We start from the raw sequence: 13,006 nt of genomic DNA on the forward strand, positions 1-13,006 counted from the left end.
TCAGTGGTAGAGCACTTGCCTACCCTGTGTGTAAGACTCTGAGATCCACCCATAGCCCTGAGCAAAATTCCTAGCACAGAGCAAAGTAACAGCAGCTACGGAAAACCAAACTCCCAGGCCTGCTGGATGCCAGCTCATGTGTGAGGAATGTTATGGCCACCCCAGCTGCAAGCCACAAATCCTTTGGGAATAAATTCCTATCCCCTACCCTGTTGAAGGTTCTCAGGACTACTCAGTGTAGATTCTCAGGAGAGTTTGAAATTCTTCCGAAGCGCCATCCTTTCCCACACCACTGACTTCAGAATCTCTGGGTGTGGTATGTAACCCTCTGTACGTCTCTCAACTGGCAAAGCATCCTCCTCCCTAGCCCTAGGTCTGGGGGTCCTGAGAATGGTGATGTGGGCGTGGTGAGTCTGTGAACCACATTGTGGCATCAGTAGTGGTAGGGGAGGTTCCACTGGAGAAGGGATTATGGGAGGTGAGGCTATTGAGGGAGAAAGTATTGCTTCCTCGCCTCGAATCCAATTAAGTGCAGGATGGCTAGGCCTGAACTTTGCGTGTGCATCCATTGTTTTTATTACACTCCGACTGCACAGGAGGCATAAGGATGAGGTCATTTGACATTTGTGAGGAAGCTAAACCGTGGCAGAGGCCTCCCTCAGAGGGAGAGCAAGGATTAGCTCCTTTCAAGAAAATGAATCAGTAGGAGCTGCTTGGACTAAGGTCCCCTGGGTGCCCCCATGGAACTGCCTGGTGGATCCCCCCACCTTCACTAGGATTCTGGCCGGGGGGGGGGGGGAGAATGCTTGCCTAAAGGATTTTATCGCTCGTTCTCTAGCTTCCAAGCTACCCTAGTGTGGTGGAGGTGGAGAAGGAACTAGGAGGTTCTGTGCGGATTTTAGCTGCTTTAAATTCATTCGATCATCTTCTTGCAACAAATACGCATCCCAGCTCTCAGCTTTGTTTGTTGTGCTGTGTGTTGCTGTTGAATGAGTATTTGTTTGGCTAGAGCAAACTTTGGGCGAGTTTTTCTTTTGGTTAAGGAAGATACAGCCTGTATTGTTCAGGTTACTATAAGAAAACACTTGGGACAATTAACTTATAGAAAGAAAAGGTTTCTTTTGGTTCATGGTTCTGGAAGTTCTGTTTGGGGATTAGGCGGGCTAACTAGTTTGAGGCAGCCCGTCACAATGTGAGTTCAGGGCAGAGCAGGCAACTTATCTTATGAACCGGGATCCAGGTCAAAGGGCACACCCCTAGTGACCAAGGACCTCGCACTAGGCTCCGCCTCTCAAAGATTCCACCACCTTCCAATAGCACCACCCTGTGGACTAAGCCTTTAACACACTTTGGGAGACACTGCATAGTCATCAAGAGCAAGCAAGAAAGCCTTTTCCTGCAGCTGCTCTCTGCTCTGCGGTATATGTCCAGGAGACTCCATGACTTTCTGCAGTCATTGTGCTGTGGGGCAATTTGACCAGTAGGGAAAATACAGGGGGTGAGGATCCCCAAGTCCACAGGATGGAGTCATCTCCCCATTCCCATTGGTAGCAGGATGCCTTCCATCACCCCACAGGCCTCCAAGGCCCCGGGTGCTCAAGTCCCTTAGATTCAGTACAGTATTTGCATAGGACCTCCGTGCGTGCTTTCTATACTTTAAATCACTATACCTCCTACAATGGAAATGCTATGCAAATAGACCTTAGATATATTGTTTGAGGAACAGTGACAAGAAAAAAGCCTGTGTGTTCAGTTCATTCATAATTTCTCTCTTCTGATTGGTTTTTGAATGACAGTTACTTAAATCTGCCAAAGTGGGTACCATGGATCTGGAGGGCTATTACAGGTGAGAAATTTGACATGTGGCCCAAGCCAAGCTGGTAACTGGTAGGGCCTGATTTCCATCACAGTTAGGACGGCTCCTTCTTCATTTTCAGAGCTGGTGTGCTTGTGTCACATCTGTATCTGTTATCTTCCATGGCTGTGGATCTTTTCCCAGTCCTCTGCCCCTGGACGGAGTTCTCAGGAAGCGACACAGAGGCATTTTCCTGGGCAGTGCCATTACAGGATTAGGTGGGCTACCTGTAACTGCAGGCCCAAGAATGGAGACCTGGAGCCTACCACAGCCTTAGATCTTGTGGGCAAGTCTTCTATGCTGTTGCTCTTAGCTGGATGTCTTAGTCACTGTACTATAGCTGTGAAGAGACATCATGATCACACAACTCTAATAAATGGAAGCATTTCACTGGGACTGGCTTACAGGTTCAGAGGTTGAGTCCATTATCATCATGACATGAAGCATGGTAGAAAGTAGGCAGACCTGATACTGGCGAGGTACCTGAAAGTCCTGCATTGGTTCTGCAGGCAGCAGGAAGAGGAAGACACTGGCCCTGGTGTGGGCTTTAGAAACCTCAAAGTCCACTCCCAGGGATAGACTTCCTCCAACAAGGTCACACCTCCCTCTCTATACATCCAAATCAATGTCAAACCACCACATAGGATGATCCAAGGTCCCTGTGCCCACAGGACTCGGAACCACCCCCATCCCAGTTGGCAGGGGAAATAAGAAGCAAGAAGGGCAGACCTGCAAAGAGAACTGCTTCTGCCTCCAGTTGGTCAATTCTCAACCTGTAAGCCAGCCCCAATTAAATGTTGTCCTTACAAGAGTTGCCTTGGTCATGATGGTGTCTGCTCACAGCAGTAAAACTCAAACTAAGACACCTCTTTCAGCTCTAAATGTCTCTCTTGCATGCCTGACTGCTTTGAATATGGGGGTGATTGAGACAGGAGGTACTCCTATTGGGGAGCTGGCCTCCCTCTGACTAACGTGACCTATAGATCTCCTTAAAAGGAAGATAATTCCATGTCTTTTTTGGATCATTGTCTACCAGAGCAAGCCCAGGGCATGGAGTCTGTGAACCAGAGCTGCCTACATGCTATAGGTCTTAGAATTGCTTGTGCTTAGGGATCAGCACTTTAATCATCACGAGAGGAGACAGATTATGTAAACAAGAACATCCAGGGGGACTGATGGGCCAACAGCCAAGGCAGATGAGGCCCAGGCCTGTTCCACCTACCACATTTCAGGGGAGGCTGAGAGGGTGGTGGAGGGGGGCAGCCAGCTTCCATAACTATGCTAAACAAATTCCACATAGTAAATAGTGTTCACCCAGAGGTGAACCTCATCAATATCTTTAGAGGGCCCGTGACTGATATGTTCCCTTCCTGCCAGAGCTGAGGCTCCATTCGGCAGGACAGAAGCCTCATTCCATTAAAGCACCACATCAAGTCACTGCTGAGGTCTGAGAGAGCAAGAGTTGCCTCCTTTACACAAAAGCTGGCCATCTTCTTTGAGTCCATCTTGGTCTTTTACTTGCCACATTGGCACTTCTGTCTCAGGGCACATTCTGCCAAACCTGCCATGCTCAGACATCACAGGAGGCTGAAAAGAAAAGATTCAAATCCCGTGTAGCTGGTTCGGGTGAGGATGTCCTTCCATCGTATGGATAGCCTATCATCCTTACAAGGTGAGGAGAAAGATGGAATGATCTTGGTGTTCTCTCTCTCTCTCTTAAACACACACACACAAACACACCAAGCAAGTGCCTTTTCATGTTGTTTTCTGTGCACACACAGGCCAGAGGAGGATGGTGAGTATCTTTTACCACTTTCTACCTTATTCTCTTGAAATGGAGTCTCTTACTGAACCTGGAGCTATGCTGGTAGCCAGTAAGCCTCAGTGATCCCCCTGTCTCTACACACCACACCACAGCATTGAGCTTACAGGAGTGTAGCCAGGCATACAAGGGAGCCATTTAGAGCTGGAAGAAGCTTTAGACATGAACTTAGGATGTGAAAGAAAAAAAAAAAAAGGTCCCATTTTTCAGATGAGAAGGCTGAGCCCCAGATTGGGAGTGATCTGTCCAAGGTCATCCAGCTGGAGGCAGAGACAAGTCTTTTCCCATGTCTGCCCCTTCCTGCTTCCTGCTTCCTGCTGCTTCTGCTGAGTGGAATAAAAAATGTTACTTTTATTCCTATGGGTATTTTGCCTACACGTATGTCTGTGCACCACACGCAGGCCTGGTACCTGTGGAGGCCAGAAGAGGGCATTAGGGTCTTCTAGAACTAGAGACAGTTGTGAGGTGTGGTGTGGTCGCTGGGAACCCAGGTCAGTAAGCAGCCTTATCCATGAGCTATCTCTCCCTTCTAAGGATATTAGTAATCCCTATAAATACAGGTAGGCTCTGACCTTATTCAGCCTCGGTGACCTCCTAATAGGGTTTGCCACCAAATACAACTGGGAGTTAGGGGTGGCAGAAAGTGGAGTTACAATTTATTTCATACTGATTGACGAAGTTGGGCTTTCAGGGCCTTCGCTCACCTGGAGGAAGGAAGGAATACCTGGACCAGTGACCTGGGTACTTTACTCTAATGTCATTTTTCAATCTCCAGCAAATTTACTCTGTCACACTCCTAGGAGTTTGTGCTTTCCAATCACATTCCCAGGAACCACCCTGAAAGCAAAGAAATCAACAAGGGCATGGTGGGCTGATCTACTCAGTGGGGTGTGTGTGTGTGTGTGTGTGTGTGTGTGTGTGTGTGTGTGTTCTGGAGGCTGCAAACTGACCTCATCCTCCCATTTTGCAGATACCGTGTGGTAGATGTGGCTCTGCAGTGGAGCTATCTTGTTTTGATGCAGGAATCACATTGCAAGCACACTAAGCAACAACAGATAACCCCAATGGGGGTTTGGGGGAGGGAGAACAGAGACACGTTATCTGATGAGTGTACTGTGGTGAGAAGTGTGTCTTCTCTGTGCGCAGACATTTCAAAGTGGTATTTTTTAAAATAAAGATTTGTTTCTACTTGTATGTATCTCTTCTCTCTGTCTCTCTCACGTCTCTGTGTGTGTGTGTGTGTGTGTGTGCACGTGCATGTGAGTACAGTACCCATGATGCCAGAAAAAGTGTCAAGTTCCACAGAGCTAGAATTATAGGCAGTTGTGAGTTGCCTGTGGTGGGTGCTGGGAACAGAGCTCAGGTCCTCTGCAAGAGCAATATGTGCTCTTAAGCACTGAGCCAGCTCTCCGTTTCAAACATTTTTACAAGTGGATTTTTCATCCAAGAAAGATCTTTTTAAAATGACATGCTTTGGTGGTGTTTCAAACTCTTTCTAAGATGGCCTCGAATCCCCGAGTTCTAGTGTTAGAGCTAGAGGCATGTACCACCACACTCAGTTTATCTTATATAGGGGATGAACCAGGCAAGGATTCTGACTGAGCCACGTCCCTAGTCCTCAAGCAACATTTGGATTCCTCAACTTTTCTGCTCACTGGCTAAGAATTCTGGGTACTGTTGACAGCTAAAATGCAGGATGCCTGGTTAAACGGAATTTTAAAGAGACAACAATTCTTTCAGGAGGTGAATGTTCTCCACAGTAGGTGGAGGAATATGTATTTTTTTAAAAAATGTCATTGACGTTCACATTTAAGTGGCACCCTGAGTTTTTATTTGCTAAGTCTGACAGCCGTTTATGAAGGATGGGTGGGTGACACACAGGATGCAAGTCAGGGAGTGTTAATGGATCATCAAACCAGAGTCCCATATTTGGCAGGCAGGCAAGCAAGCTGTGGGTAGCAGGAGGGAGAGGTGTCCCTTGGGAAGGAAGTAGTCATTGCTCAGCCCACATCTGCTGCCACCCACTCTGTCCTCTTCTCAGGAGTCTTAGCACCCTGGTCACTTTCCCCACCTGGGCTTTTAGGAAGCCTTAACCTTGGCCAGCCTCCTGCTGACTGGTGGATGCTAGCAGGCCATTTTGTGAAGAGTAGGTACAGAGCTGGGGGAGAGGTAAGAAAAGTGTCAGATCTGAGAGGTTTTGATTATTTCAGTGGGCCTTCTCTTCCAAATATACCTAAAGCAAAGGAAGTATAAGATATAGGCTGCCTTGGACTGAAGGGGGTATGTGTGTGCATGCATGTGTATGTGTGTGTGAGTGAGTGTGTTTGTGTATGTGTGTGTGACTGTAGATGGAACCCAGGGCCTATCTATGCTAAGTTAGTGCCTTATCACTGAGTTACACCCCTCACCTTCTCTCTTCTTGAGTGCAAGTAAGATTTGGGAGTATAATGGGCTGTTACTCTCTTGATCCTGCTATTTAATAGGAGGTGATTTGTAAATGTAACTAAAATCCCTAATCAGATGACTCAAAAAAAAAAAAAAGTGATCATTCAGGGTTGGCCTGACCTAATCAGAAGACTTTCCATGAAGTCCAAGAGGTTCAAAACACCAGTGAAGGGCTGGTGAGATGGCTCAGTGGGTAAGAGCACCCGACTGCTCTTCCGAAGGTCCGGAGTTCAAATCCCAGCAACCACATGGTGGCTCACAACCATCTGTAACGAGATCTGACTCCCTCTTCTGGAGTGTCTGAAGACAGCTACAGTGTACTTACATATAATAATAAATTAAAAAAAAATAGTGTGTTGTTAAAAATAAAAAACACCAGTGAAAATCCCCAGCCAACTTCAGGGAAAAAAGCAGGCAGCATATAAGAAGATGGCCACAGAGGGGCTATAAGACAGGGAACTGAGACAGCTCCCTGGCTGACAGCTAGCAAAATATATGGGGACCTCCATAAACAGAGTTCCACTAGCAACCACGGAGCCTGGGGAGCCTCCAAACTCCTGAAGGACAGATAGTGGGCAGACACTGTATACCTCAGGAGACTTCAGACAGAAATCCAGTCCTGCTGGACCTAGACTCAGACCTATGGAAATGGAGGTGGGCATATGTTGCTTGAAGCTGCTTGCCTATGGTGACTTGCTACACAGCACTTGAGCAAGATGACAGCTGGGAGCAGTGTGACAAGCTCCTGCTGTCCCTGCATGCCACCTCCCAGGGTTCTCCTGCTAGCATCTCCACTGTGACTTTTCTGTATCATTTCCTCTGTTCAAATACAAAAACAAAAAAACAAAAAACAAAAAACAAAACAACAACAACAACAAAACCCACCCTGGGAATTCTCACAACCCTCCTCTTTTTTTCTAACCTTCCTCCCCCGTTTTTTTTTTTCTCTTAGCAGCTCCTTTCTTCCATCTAAGAATTCTATACAATCACACACCGCATCACAGCACTTGATGTCTGCATATACAGTAGTGATCCCACAAGGTTATAAAGGAGCTGAAAGATTCCTGTTGCCTAGTGACGTGGTCAGCTTGGTTTGTGTTCGTACACAGGGATGTTGGCACAGCAGCAGCTCACCTGACAACACATTGATCAGAATGTGTCCTCATCATTAAGTGGAGCATGACTGTGTGACCTTCCTGTAACCCTGTCTCCTCACACCAGATAGTAGTATATTTCTTTCCTTCACAGCATCAACTTTCCCGGAAGTGTGATCCCCCTCCTCTTCTTCCTGGGCTGTCACTGACCTTTCAATGCACATGTGCAATGGAGTTTCTTAACCTCATCCTTCCATGGTACACATTGCTGTCGCTCATAGCTCACCTGAGCAGATGCCACCATGCCGTGATTTGGGAAGTACTGACCTCCTTGTGGTGGGTCTGACTGGTTTATGATTGCTTCAAGGATAAATGGCAAAAAGAAGCCAGATCCTGCTGATAACATGAATGTTCTGGATGACACCTGCCCCGAAGCCTATTTGTTCTACTCAGGCACAGTTCTCTGAGACAATGAAAGTCTTCAAGGTACATCAAGTGTCCCCTTAGCCACACACTTCCACGGCACTTAATACCACCCATCCCTCCTGCTTAAGCAATGGAAAACTCAAAGCATGGTGGCTTAAATATGCTCAAAATGTTTCCTCCCTCTACAGTGAGCCGCAGCTTTCCTCCTTACCTGGCCTCTGTGTGCCTTCATGTGGGGAAGGCTGCTCTCCATTCCATCACTGCAAGCCCCTGGCATTGTAGGCCTCTCTGCTGTGAGTGCTGCTGCTAGCTAGCTCCGGTGACTAGTGGAATGAGACTCTGAGAGGCCATACTGACCTTAGTCTGGCAGCAGCACTGAGATGTAGGGTGTGCCCTGTAACTGTGCACCTAGACAGACATGAAGCACGGGTGGCAGGCACAGAATGGCAGGTGGACCTAGGGATAAATAACTGGAATCTTCCAACAGCCAAAGGAGCTTGCCCAAGGACTCAAAGGTCCAGAGAAGGCATCTGACAGCCAAGCCTGAGGAGGAATTCCCATGAGACCCCAGGAGAGTTTTGCTGTTCTCCCTGCTTCTAGGCTCAGAGGCCTTCTAATGACCCCGGGAAAAGGTCTCTGATTTCCCAAGGACAGACCAAACTCTGTAAGGGTGAGACAGGAGACAAGTGAGAACAGATTCTAACATTAAGTGGACAAAAAGGGACGAAAGGGGTCCTATGGTGGAATGGCACCCCCCCAATCCAGCATGAGTGTGCATCAGTGGAAATGCTGCTATGTGTCCCACTTTCCTATTTTGAATCTCCCCATTCCTCTGCAGAGTGAGACCTTGATTTCTAAATGGCCCACGGGGATGGTGGTTGGTCTCTGTTAATGTATGGATGACCTACTGTGTCTTCTCTTATTGATCTATACAATAGGGTCCTCTTTTCCATCCCTAAACTTATGTAACTCCTAAAGCTTGACCCGCGACTAGAAACATTCAGGTCCTGTGTTCATTCACTGAGAGCTTTCTTCACTCACTTCATGTAATCCTTACTGCTTTACACACTCCTCTTGCTCCTCGTGCTTCATTCCTTGTGGTCCAAAGACGAGAGCATGGAGAACATAGAGCTGCAGGGGCTTCGGATCACTCCTCAGCTCCAGAGGCCTTGAAGCTAAGAAACAAGTGGAGAAAAGGGGATAAGGGGACAGGAGTGGGGATGAAGAAGAAAGGGAGGGAAGAAAGAAGAGAGAGGAGGGGGAAAAGGAAGGGAGAGGAGAAGAAGAAAGGGAGGGAGAAAGAGAAATGGATGGAGAAGAGAAGAGAGGGAGAGAGGGGGGAGGGGGAACGGAAGAAGGGAGAGAGGGAAGTAAATGTAAGGAGTGAGGAAGATAATGAAGGAGGAGAAAGGGAGGGAGGGAGAGAGGGAGAGAGGGAGAGAAGAAGAAAGAAAAAAGAAAGGGATGGAGGGAGGAAGGAATGAAGCCAAAGCTGGTGACTGGGAAACCCCCGGGCCTAACCCCACTCTTTGTCTGTGGATAGCCTCAGGTTGCCTCCCTCTGTGGGCCTTAATTTTCTCCTAGCAAAAGAAGGCCTGGATTAGCTCACTCCCCAGGCCTCTTAGAGCACTGACATTCTGTGATTTTCTCATTTCCTTCAGACTCTGGGGGCCTGCAGACCCCATGCTAATGGGAATGAATAAAACATGGGCATCTGAAAGCTCTCAATATTGCAGGTACTTGCTTGGGTTTGTTCTCCACTAACTGCGCAGTAAGCAGTGTCCAGCTGTGGCCCAGCAGCCTCCTGCTTGGATGGCTCCCCTGTGGCCATGGTGGACAGACACCCTGAGGAAGCTTATAGGGAGGTCCAGCCTAGGAGTCACTGCTGAGTCTGGCCCTCCCTTGAGCCTTCCTGAATTCTGGCTTCGAGGGGTGCTTTGTTCTTTGGCCTTAACATCTTGCCAGGTCTATTTACAGTTGCTCAGTTGCTCAAGACTCTGATTTCCTCTGCAACAGGAACATTTCCTTCAGCTATTTGTCCTGCCCTAATACCTTACCGTCTAGATGTCTGTCTGATCCACCCTGGGAGACCACCGCTCCCAAGGATAAGACTTTGGGCAGTCTTATATCCACTTTGCAGGGCCTAGAGTTGTGAGTTATGTGCCTTCATTGGGTTGAAGTACTTGTTTCCTTAATTTTAATGTCATTCTTTAATACAAAGTCTCACTAATGTAACACGTGTGTGCCACCACTCCTGACTCTTACGTTTTGTTTTGTTCTTAAAGATGTATGTGTGTGCGCGCGCACACACACACCACATGCAGGCCAGAAAGGGCATTGGATTCCCTAGAGGGGTAGTTACAAATGTTTCTGTGCTACGTGATGTGGGTGCTGGGATCTGAACTCTGTTCCTCATGATAGAGCAGCAAGTGCTCTCAATTGCTGAGCCGTCCTCCGCAACCCCTTGTTTGCTTTAAAACACGGTCTTAGGGAATCCCGGGCTAGCCTCAAACTCACAAAGTAACAGGATAGCTGAAGATGAGCGTGTGCTCCTGAGCCTTGGGTCTCCACTTCCCTGGGACTGGGACTACAGGTGTGCACTTCCTTTCTTCATTCTAGTTTCTCCAAACCCTCCTATCTTTTGTTGGTGTGGCATTTGTAACAGTCAATGAACCAGTGGTAGTTATAATCTTATCTACTAAAAACCATATTTGACCTTTGGCTCTGGTGAATTAATGAATTAAATTCTGAGACATAAGTGTCTTAGTTAGGGTTTTATTGCTGTGAAGAGACACCATGACCAAGGCAACTTTTATATAGGGCAATACTTAATTGGGGCTGGCTTAAAGGTTCAGAGGTTCAGTCCATTATCATCAAGGCAGGAACATGGCAGCATCCAGGCAGGCATGGTGCAGGAGGAGCTGAGAATTCTACATCTTCATCTGAAGGCTGATAGTGGAAGACTGGCTCCATCTGGTTAGAAGAAGGGTGTCAAAGCCCATCCCCACAATGACACACTTCCTCCAACAAGGCCACACCTTTTCCAACAAGGCAGTACTTCTGATTAGTGCCACTTCCTGGGCCAAGCATATTCAAACCACCATACAGGGTCTTATAAAGCTCTGGCACTCCTAGAACTTGCTCTGTAGACCAGGCTGACCTTGAACTCACAGAAATCCACTTAGCTGCATATGTAGCAGAGGATGGCCTAGTCGGTCATCAATGGGAGGAGAGGCCCTTGGTCCTGTGAAGGTTATATGCCCCAGTATAGGGGAATGCCTGGGCCAGGAAGTGAGAGTAGGTGGGTTGGGGAGCAGGGGGAGTCGGGAGGAGATGGGGGTTTTTGGAGGGGAAACTAGGAAAGGGGATAACATTTGAAATGTAAATAAAGAAAATATCTAATTAAAAAGAAAAAAAAGAAAAGAAAAGAAATCCACCTACCCCTAGAGGCTTCCCAAGTGCTGGGATTAAAGGTGTGCACCACCACACCTGGCTATGGCCTAGAGTTTTGCCTGGAACGTTCTGTGGGGTTGCCACATCTGTTACAGCACCATACAGAATGGTCTCATTGCCCTATGACCCCAGTGCTCTGTCCATCTATTTATCCCTGCTCTTTGACCTGGCAGTCTCCTCTCTTTCTGTATTTGCACTTTTCACAATCTTTTATGGTGAAATCCACAGGATCAGCCTTTTAGTATTGGCTGCCCTCAGCAATCTGTTTTCTCTGTGTCTGTTTGCATAGCTCATTTCTTTTTACTGCCTAGTAACAGTCTATTGGACCACAGAGAGGACCTAATTTCTGATTGATGGATTCAAAAGACCCAAAGTACCGTCTGTATTTGTCTGCTTTTGTCTCTATGACAAAATACTCAAGAAAATCAACTTCATGGAGGAGAGATTTCTCTTTGACTTCCAGTTCCAGGGGCCTCTGTCTATGGCTGTCTCTATCACTTTTAGGCATGTGGAGAAGTGGAAACTTCATGTCAGAAGTGTGTAGTGAAGGAAAGCTGTTTATCTCATGGCAGTCAGAAAAAAAGATGAGTCTGGAGAAGAGGTGTACCATTGAAAGGCAGTCAGAAAAAAAGATGAGTCTGGAGAAGAGGTGTACCATTGAAAGGCATGCCTCCAGGACCTAGTTCCTACTATCAGCCCCTATGGGCTATGAACTCATCTCTGAATGAGTTCATTGGTGAGGTTAGCATCCCAGTAGCTATCATATGGGACCAAGTCTTCAATTCATGTGCCCCTGGGACCATTCTATTTCCAAATCATAGCAGTGCTGCATGAACAACTATGCCCTGAACATAAAATCTATAAGAAACCAGGATTCGAGGGATCTGGGGAGATGGCTCAACTAGTAAAGGGCTTGCCACTAAGGACATGAATTCAGTCAAAGCAGTTAAGAGCATAGGGCAGTCTCACATAGGGCAGCTTATGACTCCAGCTCCAAGAGGTCCAATACCCTTTTCTTCTGGTCTTCACGAGTATTCTTAGTCAGGTGCACATGTGTATACACATGTGTATACACACACACACACACACACACATCTCAAAAAATACTGTGAGAGTGTAGCAGCAATGCCTGTAATCCCAGTGCTGGGGAGGCAGAGATGGGAGGGAGGACCTCAGGCTGGTGACTAATCAGAGACCTGGTCCCCAAAATAAGGAGACTAAGGAAGACACAGGACACTGACCTCTGTCGTCCACATTTACATGTATGCACATGAATCCACATATATACATACACACATTCATTTTTTTTTAAATGTAAAGAAATCTATACTTTAGGACGATGTAAAGTAATGTACATGATGTATTTGACATGGAGAAAATCCAATAGCCTCAAAGCTGAATTTTGAGTATTGATTATGAAGCTATTATTATTACAGAAGACTTCATTCTTACATTACATTTAAAACAGGAGTTGATTGACAGGATGCTTTTTTTTTTAATTAGGTATTTTCCTCATTTACATTTCCAATGCTATCCCAAAAGTCCCCCATACCTTTCCCCCCTCCACTTCCCTACCCACCCACTCTCACTTTTTGGCCCTGGCTTCCCCTGTACTGAGACATATAAAGTTTGCAAGTCCAATGGGCCTCTCTTTCCAGTGATGGCCGACTAGGCCATCTTTTGATACATATGCAGCTAGAGTTAAGAGCTCCGGGGTACTGGTTAGTTCATAATGTTGTTCCACCTATAGGGTTGCAGTTCCCTTTAGCTCCTTGGGTAATTTCTCTAGCTCCTCCATTGAGGGCCCTGTGATCCATCCAATAGCTGAGATAGGATGTTTTTTTAAAAAGGTTTACTTATTTATTTTATGTGTATGAGTACACTGTAGCTGTCTTCAGACACACCAGAAGA

The 13,006-nt window shown here is 46.9% G+C and overlaps 1 pseudogene; it reads right to left on the reverse strand.

The window, feature by feature from the left end:
* Positions 1-9,473, reverse strand: part of LOC110287069 — a 173,886-nt pseudogene extending 164,413 nt beyond the window's left edge.
* Positions 9,474-13,006: the final 3,533 nt, after the last annotated feature.

The sequence above is a fragment of the Mus caroli genome, chromosome X (assembly GCF_900094665.2).
Source record: "Mus caroli chromosome X, CAROLI_EIJ_v1.1, whole genome shotgun sequence".
Classification (NCBI taxonomy): Eukaryota; Metazoa; Chordata; class Mammalia; order Rodentia; family Muridae; genus Mus; species Mus caroli.